The sequence below is a fragment of the Chionomys nivalis genome, chromosome 7 (genome assembly GCF_950005125.1).
Source record: "Chionomys nivalis chromosome 7, mChiNiv1.1, whole genome shotgun sequence".
Classification (NCBI taxonomy): domain Eukaryota; kingdom Metazoa; phylum Chordata; class Mammalia; order Rodentia; family Cricetidae; genus Chionomys; species Chionomys nivalis.
The window spans coordinates 84,376,512-84,388,828 of NC_080092.1; positions in this window are offsets into that span (position 1 = coordinate 84,376,512).

The window sequence follows — 12,317 nt, forward strand, 5'->3', positions numbered from 1 at the left end:
AGCTGCAGCTGTCCTTGGCCAGGCTGTGCACCACCTGTATTCTCTGCTCAGATGGTCTCTGAAGTGGCAGCTAGCCTCACACTTCACTATCATCGTCATCAAATTTGGTGGGACAGTTGGGAATTCTTAAAGGGAAGGATTAGTTTTTTTAAAAAAAAGTTTTTTCCTGTAACGGCATAAATGAATGCAGATTGTAAAAATATATACACCTTTAATGGGGAAATAGACTTACAGAACCACAGGTTCCCACGGAGAACAGGAAAGCAGAAGGGGCAGCTGGGAGCATGCTCGGCAGATTTATATGTAAACATTAGCCAGAGGCGAACACGCCCCCTAATGGGCGGGGCTTATCCCTACATCTCCCCCTTTTGTCTCAATAAGACAGAACTAAACCAAATACAACTATATAGAATAATAACAAATAATATAACAAACAATATTGAGAACAAAAGTTTTGCTAAACATTCTATCTCAAGGAGTCTAAATAATGTAGAGAGTAACTACAATTATATAATCTTCAACTCCATCAAAGATCTGAGAAGGGAATAAATATTACTTAACAAACAAGAGATATCCAAAATGTACAACAATTGACAGAGACAACTGACTACCTGGGCAATCACCCAAAGTCTCGCTTGCAATGTTGAGTCAACCAACTTTGGCTAAGGCCTAACATAACTGACATACCATTATAAAAGGCAAGGAACTTTCTTAGAACTATCCTACCCTGTCTTGGCAGGATAAGACAATCCTGTTTCATCCACTTAGGGATATTCTGTATTTTTGTCAGAAGTTGAGGTGTGGGCTTTTCTTAAGCCAAAGGCCAGTTCTGCCAAGAAGACAAGCTCCTAGTGGAGTGTCTTTGCTGCTCAACGTTCTCTTGGGAGTAGAGTGGCATTGTCAGGAGTAATTGTGTCTCGTTGGCACAGAATTTTAGGTTAGATTAAAGGCCATTTTCTACAGCTCTTCGAAGAGGCTGAAGATTATACTATCTAAATATTATACTAAATATAATCTCTATGTATCTAAAAGACCTGATTAACCTAAAAATAAATATGACAAACATATAATTCTCATACATATCTAACTTGAAGACTAAAAGAATAAACAACTGTGCAATATATGAAGACAATGATCTTCAACTGTAAACAATGTCATTATATAAATAGTATCAGAGGTAGAAATGTCATTGTAATATGGTAGATGTATCAATACAATATAGACAAAGTTATAAGCATACTCTTATACAAAAAATAGAGGTAGAAACACTCACATTCAATATTCAATATATCAATATACAAGAAACAGTACCAATACAATTTTCTAAAAACAGAAATTCACAAATACCAATCATCCCATAAAACCAGTTAATCCCCCCCCCCTTTTTTTTGAAAATACCCCTAATTCCATAAGATATCACCCCATCCCCTCAACCCTAAACCAACCACTAAAAGATGTCTCTAACCCTGAGGGCAAACTCTGTTGGGAGAGAGGATGTCGTCCTCTAAGATTGCTTCTAGATGACATGGGGGCGATGTTCTTCTTAGGGGGTCCTGTGAAAGCAAATGATGGTAAAATTCCCAATTTAACCTTTGACCTAAGAAAATTGTAACTAGTCTCTGAGCGTTTTGAGAAGGTGCGGACAGAGTGTTGTCAAAAATGTGCACCATTCGAAATTGTCTCTTGTAGTTGGTAACAAAAACACCAGGTCTAATATTAGCGCTTTAAAAAAAAAATCCACGATGTCATAAAAACCAGATTGAGTTGATGTCGTGGGGCCCCATCTTCATCCTGGAAACTTTAAAGATTACTGTAGGAAAATTTGTTGCTTGTTATGGGAAATTTCAACATTAACAACAAGGACATATACTGACACAAAAAAGACACAGATATGAGGAAAGGCAAAGACAGTTTAAGATATATATATATATATATATATATATATATATATATATTCAGGGTCCTTTAAATTCTTTGAAGATGGTTATTTTCTTGTGGCGATAAGAAAAGAACCCTGCCCCCAACCTAACTGTATTACTTACCATCAGTATGATCGCCATCCTTGTGATTGAATTGTTATTTGTCTTTTCCAAGTGGCTTCTCTTCATCAAAATGAACCTTTATTAATTTTGACAGTATCCACAATTTTTCCTCACCTGTGGAGACAAGAGCAAATCCCCTTCCCCAACGCAGCACATCTCCTGGCTTCCATTGTGAGGTCAGCACATCCTTGAAATAAACTGGTTGATTTAGTTCAGTAGACTTTTCCATTATCCAATGTCTTTCTGCAGCCATTGTTCCCTTCTCATTGCGTTGAGAAAATTCAAGGTTAACAAAGCATTATGTAACCTATTTCTGGGGGTGTTTTCCACCCCTTTCTGTTTGTTCAACATATCCTTTATAGTTCGATTTGATCTTTCTATGACTGCTTGACCCGTAGGATTGTATGGTATACCTGTAACATGCTTGATATTGTAATAGTCAAAAAACCGTTTCATTTTCCTAGAGACATAAGCAGGACCATTATCTGTCTTTATTTGTGTAGGTATACCCATGATAGCCATGACTTCTAATAAATGAGTGATTACTGAATCAGCTTTTTCTGAAATTAAAGCCATTGCCCACTGAAAGCCTGAATACATGTCAAGTGGTGTGATGAACATATTATAATTCTGCAAAGTGGAACACATCCATCTGCCAGATTTCATTCCTTTGGGTGCCCTTTGGATTAGCCCTTGCAGGCAGTGGCGTTTGGTTATAGAAAGAGCAAGTAGGGCATTTCTTTACAATCTCCTTAGCTTGTTGCGATGTAATAGAAAACTCTTTCTTCAAACCTTTGCTATTAACATGATGTTTTTTTTTATGAAATTCAGAGGCTTGTAGCACACTACCAATCAATAATTGATCAATTTCTGCATTACCTTGTGCTAGAGGACCTGGCAGACCCGTATGGGATCAGATGTGTGTTATATACATAGGGCAAAGCCTGTTCCTGATCAAATCTTGTACCTGGATAAACAATGATAGTTCTGTATCATCAGGTATAAATTCAGCAGTTTCAATATGTAAAATAACTCTGTGTATTGTGAATCAGTAACTATATTAATAGGTTCTTTAAAATCCCTTAGCACCATAAGAATGGCATATAATTCTGCTTTCTGGACAGAATCATAAGGACTTTGTTCCACCTTACCCAAGTCTTCTTCTGATTTGTAACCTGCCTTCCCTGATTTATTGGCATCAGTATAGAATGTATGGGCTTCAGTTATTGGAGCATCACGGACAATTCGAGGAAGGATCCAAGAAGTTCTCTTTATGAAGTTAAGCCTCTTGCTTTTTGGATAGTTGTTATTAATGTCTCCCAAAAAATTAGCACAAGCCCTTTGCCATGGTTCATTATCTTCCCATAATTTCTTTAGTTCATCAGCAGTGAAAGGCACTATAATTTCTGCTGGGTTTATGCCTGCTAGTTGACGAAGTCTCAACTTGCCTTTTATAATTAACTCAGAGACTTTTTCCACATAAGTTTTCAGTTTCTTACTTGGTTTATGTGGTAAGAAGATTCATTCCAAGATAATATCATCTCTCTGCATTAAAATTCCTGTAGGAGAAATTTTTGATGGTAGTATGACGAGAATACAACCGAGCTCTGGATTTACCCTGTCCACATGTGCCTGTTGTAATTTTTCCTCAATCATTGTCAGTTCCTTTTCTGCTTCAGCTGTTAATTCTCTGGGACTGTTTAAATCTTTGTCACCATCCAAGGTTTTGTTCAAATGAATTATTAGATCAGGTGTTATCCCAATAGCTGGTCGTAGACTGGAAATGTCTCCTAACAGTCTTTGAAAGTCATTAAGAGTCCGTAGGCGATCTCTCCTAATTTGTGCCTTTTGTGTCTTAATTTTTTTGCAAACCTATTTTATAACCTAAATAATTAACAGAATCTCCCTTCTGAATCTTTTCAGGAGCAATTTGCAATCCCTATTTACGTAAAAGTATCTTTATTTCTTCAAACAGTCTGTTCAAGGTATCCATGTTTGAATCGGATAACAAAATGTCGTCCATGTAATGATGAAGGAGCTGCGGGCTGTGTTCCTGCCGCCCCAGCTCCTGGATGCCTGGCTAGCTTCTGCCCCGAAATAACAACACACAAACTGTATTCTTTTAAACACTGCTTGGCCCATTATATCTAGCCTCTTCTTGGCTAATTCTCACGTATTAATTTAGCCCATTTCTAATAATCTGTGTAGCACCCCAAGAAGAGCTTACCAGGAGGATTCTAGCCTACGTCCATCCTGGGTTGGAGCTTCATCGCGTCTGCCCCAGAGAGGAGAGCTATCGAGTCTGAGCTCACTTCCTCTTCCTCCCAGCATTCTGTTCTGATTACTCCACCCATCTATGTTCTAACCTATGAGGGCCAAGCAGTTTCTTTATTTTTTAACAAATGACCTTCCTCCATCAATGTAATGATATACTATCGATTTGGGAAATTTCTTGCGTATTATTTGCAATGGTTGATTCACAAAATATTGGCACAGGGAGGGGCTATTTAACATACCCTGGGGGAGGACGGCCCAGTGGTACCTCCTTGAAGGTTGAGAATTATTATAAATAGGCACTGTGAAGGCAAATTTTTCTCTATCTTCTTTTTGTAAAGGTATAGTGAAAAAACAATCCTTTAAATCAATAACTATGAGAGGCCATCCTTTTGGCAATAAAGAGGACAAAGGAATTCCAGATTGCAGAGGGTCCATAGGTTGAATAACCTTGTTGATAGCCCTGAGATCTGTCACCATTCTCCATTTACCTGATTTTTTCTTAACCACAAATACAGGAGAATTCCAAGGGCTGGTAGATTCTTCTATATGTCCAGCATCTAATTGCTCTTGTCCCAGCTGTTCTAAAGCCTGTAACTTTTCCTCAGCTAAAGGCCATTGCTTTGTCCTTATTGGTTTCTCAGTCAACCATTTTAGAGGCAAGGCTGTTGGTATCTCTGAAGGGACATCAATTGCTTGTTCTTTTACAGCCCGAATGGCCGGTTTTCTCCGTTTGTAATATCTTTTAATACTATTCTCAGAAATACAGGCTCTAGAAGTAGCAGGAATGTTAATTTGGGTATTTCATTGTTGTAATAGGTCACGACCCCATAAATTCATTGCAATATTGGCTACATATGGCCTTAATTTTTCTATTTGTCCCTCTAGCACTATAATTCAACCCATCTCATGCTCTGCCTTACTCGAGATAGGTTTCCAATTCCCAGGAGCTGAACATTTACATTCTGAAGAGGCCAATACTGATGCCAAGATTCTGGGGTAATGATACTTACATCCACACCTGTGTCCAGCAGACCAGTAATAAAACTGCCATTTACACACAGTCTTAGCTTTGGTCTTTGATCATTTATAGAAGTTTGCCAAAACGCACGGAACTCATCTTTCTGATCATTATTGCTTGTATCAGTAGGCATGGGGCTTCCTAATTGTCCTGACAAAGCATGTCCTCTGCAGTAACTGGAAATGACTGAACCATGTTTGGCCATGGGGGCCTGTGAGGCCCCCCTCTCACATTTCCCGTCTGTATCAGGTTGCCTAGTCTATCTCTTGTAGACCTGCATTCATTCGTCCAATGTCTGCCTTTTCCACATCTTCTACATAAACCTGAAGGCTGAGTCCTCCTATTTCTGTTATTTCTAGAAGATGCATTATTATTATTTCTGAAAATCCATTGTCTACAATTCCTTTTCATATGACCCATTTTGCCACAATTAAAACATTTGGTATTCTGATGTCTCTCCTTTTACCATTGGAAATTGCTTCTTCTACCCATGCTTCAGTGCCATAGTCAAATGTATCAACATTCAGTTTATGCAAGACCCATTATTCCAAGGGTGCTGATCTGAGCTTTAAAGGTCCCAAAATCCTTTTGCATTCCACATTTGCATCTTCATAAGCCAAAGACTCAATCATTATACGTCTTGCTTCTGGGTCAGATATCCCTATTTGTACAGCTTTAGTTAGTCTTTGCAAAAAGTCACTAAAGGGTTCTCTCTGACCCTGTTTAACTCTGACAAATGATTCCATTCTCTGTCCTGGGTCTTGCACCCTGTCCCAAGCCCTTAAGGCTGCTATAATACACATGGAGAGTGTGTTTTCATCCAAATTAGCTCGTTCCTGAGGGTCGGAAAAGAGCCCCTCTCCTAGAATTTGATCTAGGGAAATCTCAATTCCCTTCGCTCTTTCCTGCTGTTCTAAAAATCTAGCCTCTTGCCTGAATAAGCATTTCCATTTCAATTGCGGTCCACTCTCAAGGACTGCAGAACTCAATTGTAGCCAGTCAGAGGGCCTTGCTCTGCTTGTCGTGGCCCAAGATTTTAGCATCTCTTTAACAAAGGAGTCATGCATCCGAAAAGTCACTACAGCCTGTTTAATTTCTTTGAGATCATTCATACGGACAGGCTCCCATGTATCTTCCTTGATGACCCTAGGGTTTCTGGAACCAACCACTTTCTCTGTTGTTACTACTGGAAAGGCAGGTAGAACTGTGGTAGAGCTTTGTGGGAATTGTCCTGGAGAGATTTACCCACAGATATAGTTAAAATTTGCCTTTCTACCCCTTGCTCTTCTTCCTCAGAATTTAGAAATTCCTCAATCTTTTCAATTCTATTCACCATTGCCTTCTGCAATGTCTGAATCTCCTGTCCAGAATTATGTTCCAAAGCCTTCATTGAGGATTCTAAAGTATGAAGTTTGTCCATTAGAGATAACATCTCATCTTTGGACATAATTTTTATAGCATAAACCATGCCTTCTTGTATTGACAATCTTTCAGCCAATCTGTCATAAGCTTTAGACAAAATCCGATTGTCACATTCAGCAGTTTTGATTCTCTCAGTTAATGTTTCAGTTCCTACTGAAAGGGACTGAAGCTCACGATCCAAATCAGCTGTTCCCTCTTCCATAGTAATGAATTTCTCCTTAATATCAGCCGTTAAGGTTTCAGTTCTTACAGAAAGGGACTGAATCTTACGATCCAAATCAGCTTTTCCCTCTTTCATAGTAATGAATTTCTCCTTAACATCAGCCTGTACCTCTTCTAAATTTTGCTCAGTTTGTCGAGTTGTGTTAAACAAAGATCTATTCTCTGCCTGGAGAACTTCAAACTGATTCTTGAGAAGATTGTTGTCATTCTCAATTGTTTTTAAGCATTCAACCTCTGCCTTAAGAATCTTGGATTCATCTCGTAAAGACTTTATCGTATTTCTATTATCAAACCATATAGTACCAAGGAAAACTACTAATCCCAGAAAGATCCATAGCTGTGGATTGACAGACACCTCTTGTAAAATCTCCCACATGGTACAATCAAAAAGGCTGTTAAAGTCTTGAATGGTAATGTTTTCAGACATTTTTCTTATTTATAAAAGAAAATTATTTACCTGTAATGATGTTTTACTGCCAGTGGTGGCAAAAGAAATGCACCTGAGTCCACGTGGTCTAAGCCAGAGCCGGTCTGAAACAATTAACTCAAAACTGAAAATTATTGTACTGCCTGAGAAGTTAGATTGGTTGCAGAAGGAGTCACTTTGTATCAGACCAATTCTGCTGCTGTGGCAACTTTTGCTTCAAAACCGCAGGTGCTTCCGCTAATTCAGGCAGCGGATCGCTGCAAACTTAGCCAAGGCAGGCAGGGAGCAGTTAATGTGCTCTGGCCAGAGTAAGTCTGAAGGACAGGGTGGGGCCTGCAGGCTAGGCTTATGGGGCCGAGAGGTGGTGGCCACTCTGTGACTGTATTGTGGCCTGGAGTAGGGGAAGGGAAAGCGAGCCGGGAGCACGCTGTGAAAGCTAGCGGGCTATTCCTGAGCTCCAGTAGCTAACTTGCTTGCAAAGGCTGGGAAAGATCGAACTTGAGCCCCCTGTTCCGGGGTGGGGACAAAATAGCCCGACGTTGGATGCCAAAATGTAACGGCGTAAATGAATGCAGACAGACTGTAAAAATATATACAGCTTTAATGGGGAAATAACTTACAGAACCACAGGTTCCCGCGGAGAACAGGAAAGCAGAAGAAGGGGCGGCTAGGAGCACGCCCGGCAGACTTATATGTAAACATTAGCCCGAGGCGAACACGCCCCCTAATGGGCGGGGCTTATCCCTACATTTTCCCCACATTAAAAATTAGGAAACAATTACGATGGAGTTATGTCTTTGTATGATTACACAATGAATGGTTTAAAAATGGAACAATTAAGTGAGGGGATAATTAACTGTGTTTTACATAATGTTAATTATCATCATCAGTTTGGTAATTCTTGTTTTATCCCTAAAAATGTTGGTTGATATGAGTGACAAAATACAGGCCTTAGAATGTTACAAGAGAAATATTGCTGTTTTGGCTGATAAGTAGTTACAAACCTTAGAAAAACTTACTAAAACAAATAATAAAGATATTCAAACCAAGACAGAAGAATATAAAGGAGAACCAACCTCACCATTAAATCATAAAATTAGAGAGGAACAGTCCAAGGTCTTCAATCAAGTTGCCTTCCAGGAGCACCTACCAAGTGACAGGAATCTCCAAGGCTATGTAAGAGTTGACTGGATTTCCCTATGGAAATGTTAGATTTGAGGAGATTTAAGGAAGTGATAGTCTTATATGGTATGTGCTCACCTTTTGTGAAGCAGGTGTTAAATTCATAGTCAACTAGTAACAGAATTGTCCCACAAGACTGCAAAGATTTGGTTACAGCAGTATTGAAACCTGATCCTCAATTGTAGTGGGGTATCTGGTGGATAAATGAAGCAAGGACCACTGAACAATGAAGTCAGGCTAGAGGTATTGAAATTTCCCAAGACCAACTTCTTGGAGAAGGGGATTATGCTGATGTACATACAGTGTCTATATGACGACTATACCTTGACTCTATGCTGTGCAGCAACTTGAATGTTTGGATCAGAACTGAAGAAGTTGGAAAGAGAACTGAGTCATATAACTAAAGTTATATAGGGCCCAAAAGAAATCTTCACTAATTTTTTTACAAAGATTGACTTTAACTATAAATAGAATGATACCAAATTCAAAAGCTAGACAAATAATAATTGTATCTTTGGTTTTTTGAAAATGCTAATTCACAATGCAAAGAAGTAATTGGGCCTTTAAAGGCAAGATCAGCACCCATAGAGGTAGAGATCTGAGATACAGTTAATGTTGAATCTCATAACCATGATGATGATTGGATAGGAGAGGTGATTTCCAGAGGCTTGAAGAAAAATGAAAATTTTGGGTGTTTTAATTGTGGCAAACAAAGTCAACTACAAAGGGACTGAAGGCAGGGAATTCCTAGAAACAATGTTTTCTAGGAATAATCCAAACAGAAGGCCCTTGCCTTCTAGACTATGCAGCTGTGGCAAAGGACAACATTGGACCAATGAAAATAAATGCAGATGAGCAAGGGACAGACAAGGTGACCCTTTGTCATCAGGCTCCCTGGGAGAGCACATCACAGGTCCCTATGTCAAGTTTAGTTCAATCATTCCCTATCTCCATGGGGTAAACTCCCCAGAGCAATTAAAGAACCTAATGTCTATAAAACATACTACGTTGGACTATAGAACAGCTTTAGGAGATAAAACAAATTTCAGGAGAAACTATAAAGCAAATATTTTGGCAAGCCTCTATAAATGAACAAACCAAAGATAAAAATATGAATAGACAACATTGTAATTGAAGGTTTGTAGACACAGGGGACGATGTAACAATAATTGCACCAGAATCTTGGCATCCAAATTGGCCTCTTCATGAGGTAAATGTTCAGCTTTTAGGGACGAGAACTTTATCTCAGTTAAAAAAAAAAAAAAAAAAGAACAAGATGGGTCAAATGTATAAGGCCAGAAGGCCAGAAACAAAAATTAAAAATATATGTGGCTAATATAGTGATGAATTTATGGGTACATGATTTGTTACAGCAATGAAATACTTGGATTAACATTCCTTCAATCTCAGGAACAAACCATAATCTGACGTAGGTTTCTGGAAAAAGTATTAAAAGACATATATAAAGAAGAGTCACCAATTATTCAGGTTATACAAAAAACAGGGCACAATAGCTGCTGATCTTTCAAAGGTAAAGCCCTACCTTTAAAATGGTTAACTGAAAAGCTTGTCTGGATGGATCAATGGCCTTTAAACTACAGGCCTTAGGATGGATGATACAGGAGCAGCTAAATATTCAACATATTAAAGAATGAACCAACCCTTGGAATGCTCCTGTATTTGTTATTAAAATGAAATCTGGAAAATGGAGAGTGTTAACAGATTTGAGGTCCGTAAATAAAGTAATTCAGCTGATGGACTTCCTACAGCCTGGAATTCCTTCACCTTATCTGTTACCTAAAGGATGGTCTTTTACAGTTATTGACTTAAAAGACTGTTTCTTCACTATACCTTTACAAGAAAAGGATAAGGACGGTACCTACTTATAAGAATTCTCAGTCTGTTAAGAGATATCAGTGGAAGACTCTCCAACAAGGGATGTTAAACAACCCAACCCTGTGCCAATATTTTGTACAACAGATGTAGGAAATGATTCATGTATAGTACCCTCAATCTATAATTTACCATTATATGGATGAGATCTTACTAGTTGATTCCAATATAGATTCTTTATCGGAAATGTTTGGAAAAGTAAAGAAAATTTTGCTTTGTTGGGGATTACAATTGCTCCTGAAAAACTACAAAGAGGAGATTCTATTTATTATCTAGGATACACAATAGGTTTACAAAAAAATTCAACCCCAAAAGGTACAAATTAGGAGAGATCAATTGTGGACTCAATGACTTTCAAAAATTTCTGGGAGACATTAACTGGCTATGGCCCACAATTGGATTGACCATTTAAGAACTAAGCAACTTATTCCAAACATTACAAGGTGATAAGAACTTATTAAGTAGTGTAAAAAAATTATCAGCTGAAGTTAAAAGATAATTGGCCTTTTTAGGAAAAAAAAGTGCGTTTTGCAGAATGCATGTGTGGATTATTAGAATCCAGAACTGAATTGTATTCTGCATGTTTTACCTTCTATACCTTCACCTACAGGAATTTTAATGAAGAGAGAAGATAATACCTTAGAATAATATTTTTAGCATACAAACAGAATAGAAATTAAAGACCTATGTAGAAAATGTTTCTGAGTGGATTCTAAAAGGGAAATGAGACTTCATCCATTAGCAAGAACAGACCCAGCAGAAATTGTAGTACCTTTACCAATGCTAAAATTTCCTCTTTATGGACAGAAAGTGAACCCTGGCAAAGAGCCTGTAGTAATTAATTTGGGAGGGGGGGAGAGAGATTAACAACAAATAGCCCAAAAGCAAAAGAATTCAGTTCATAGAGAACTGACAGGATCCTTCCTCACTCTATGTGGGGAACACCCATTTCTGGAGCTCCTACATTCTATACTGATGTGAACAAATCAGGAAGATCATTTTTAGAACAGGAAATTTGAATAAAGTGGCTCAAAGCCCTTATGATTCTGTTCAAATTCAGAATTATATACTATTCTCAGGGTATTATTAGATTTGCTGTAACCTCTTAATATAGTTTCTGACTCTTTTTCAGGGTTTCTCTGTGGCTTTGAGCCTGTCCTGGAGCTATCTCTGGTAGGACAGACTGGCCTTGAACTCACAGAGATCCGCCTGCCTCTACCTCCTAAGTGCTAGGATTAAAGGCGTGCACAGTCACTGCCCAGCAATTACTGACTCTTAATATGCAGAATATGTTTTACATATTGAAACTGCTGAATTTATTCCAAATGATTGACTTTATTATTTATTCAGTTAAAGAAATAATCAAAAACAAAAAACACATCATTCCTTATATATAACACATATTAGATCCTATATGCACCTACCAGACTCTCTGGCACAATGTAATTATGAAATTGATCAACTATTGATAAGAAATGTCCTCGAAGCCTCAGAATTTCTTGAAAAGCATGCCAATAGCAAGGATTTGAAAAAAATATTTTTCCTTCACTAGGCAATAAAGACAATTATAAGAAAATGCCATATTTGTTTTTTGTAGAACCAAACTTCACTACCTGAAGGAAGTAACCCAAAGGGTACTCAAAGAAATGAAATTTAACAAATGCACATGTTCCATTTTGCAGAGTTTGGAAAACTAAAATATGTATGCCATACCATAGATAGATATGCAGGATTTCAATGAGCAACTGCTTTGAGTTCTGAAAAGCCTGATTCTGCAATCACACATTTGTTAGATGTTATGGCCATCAAGGGGATACCTATACAAATTAAGACT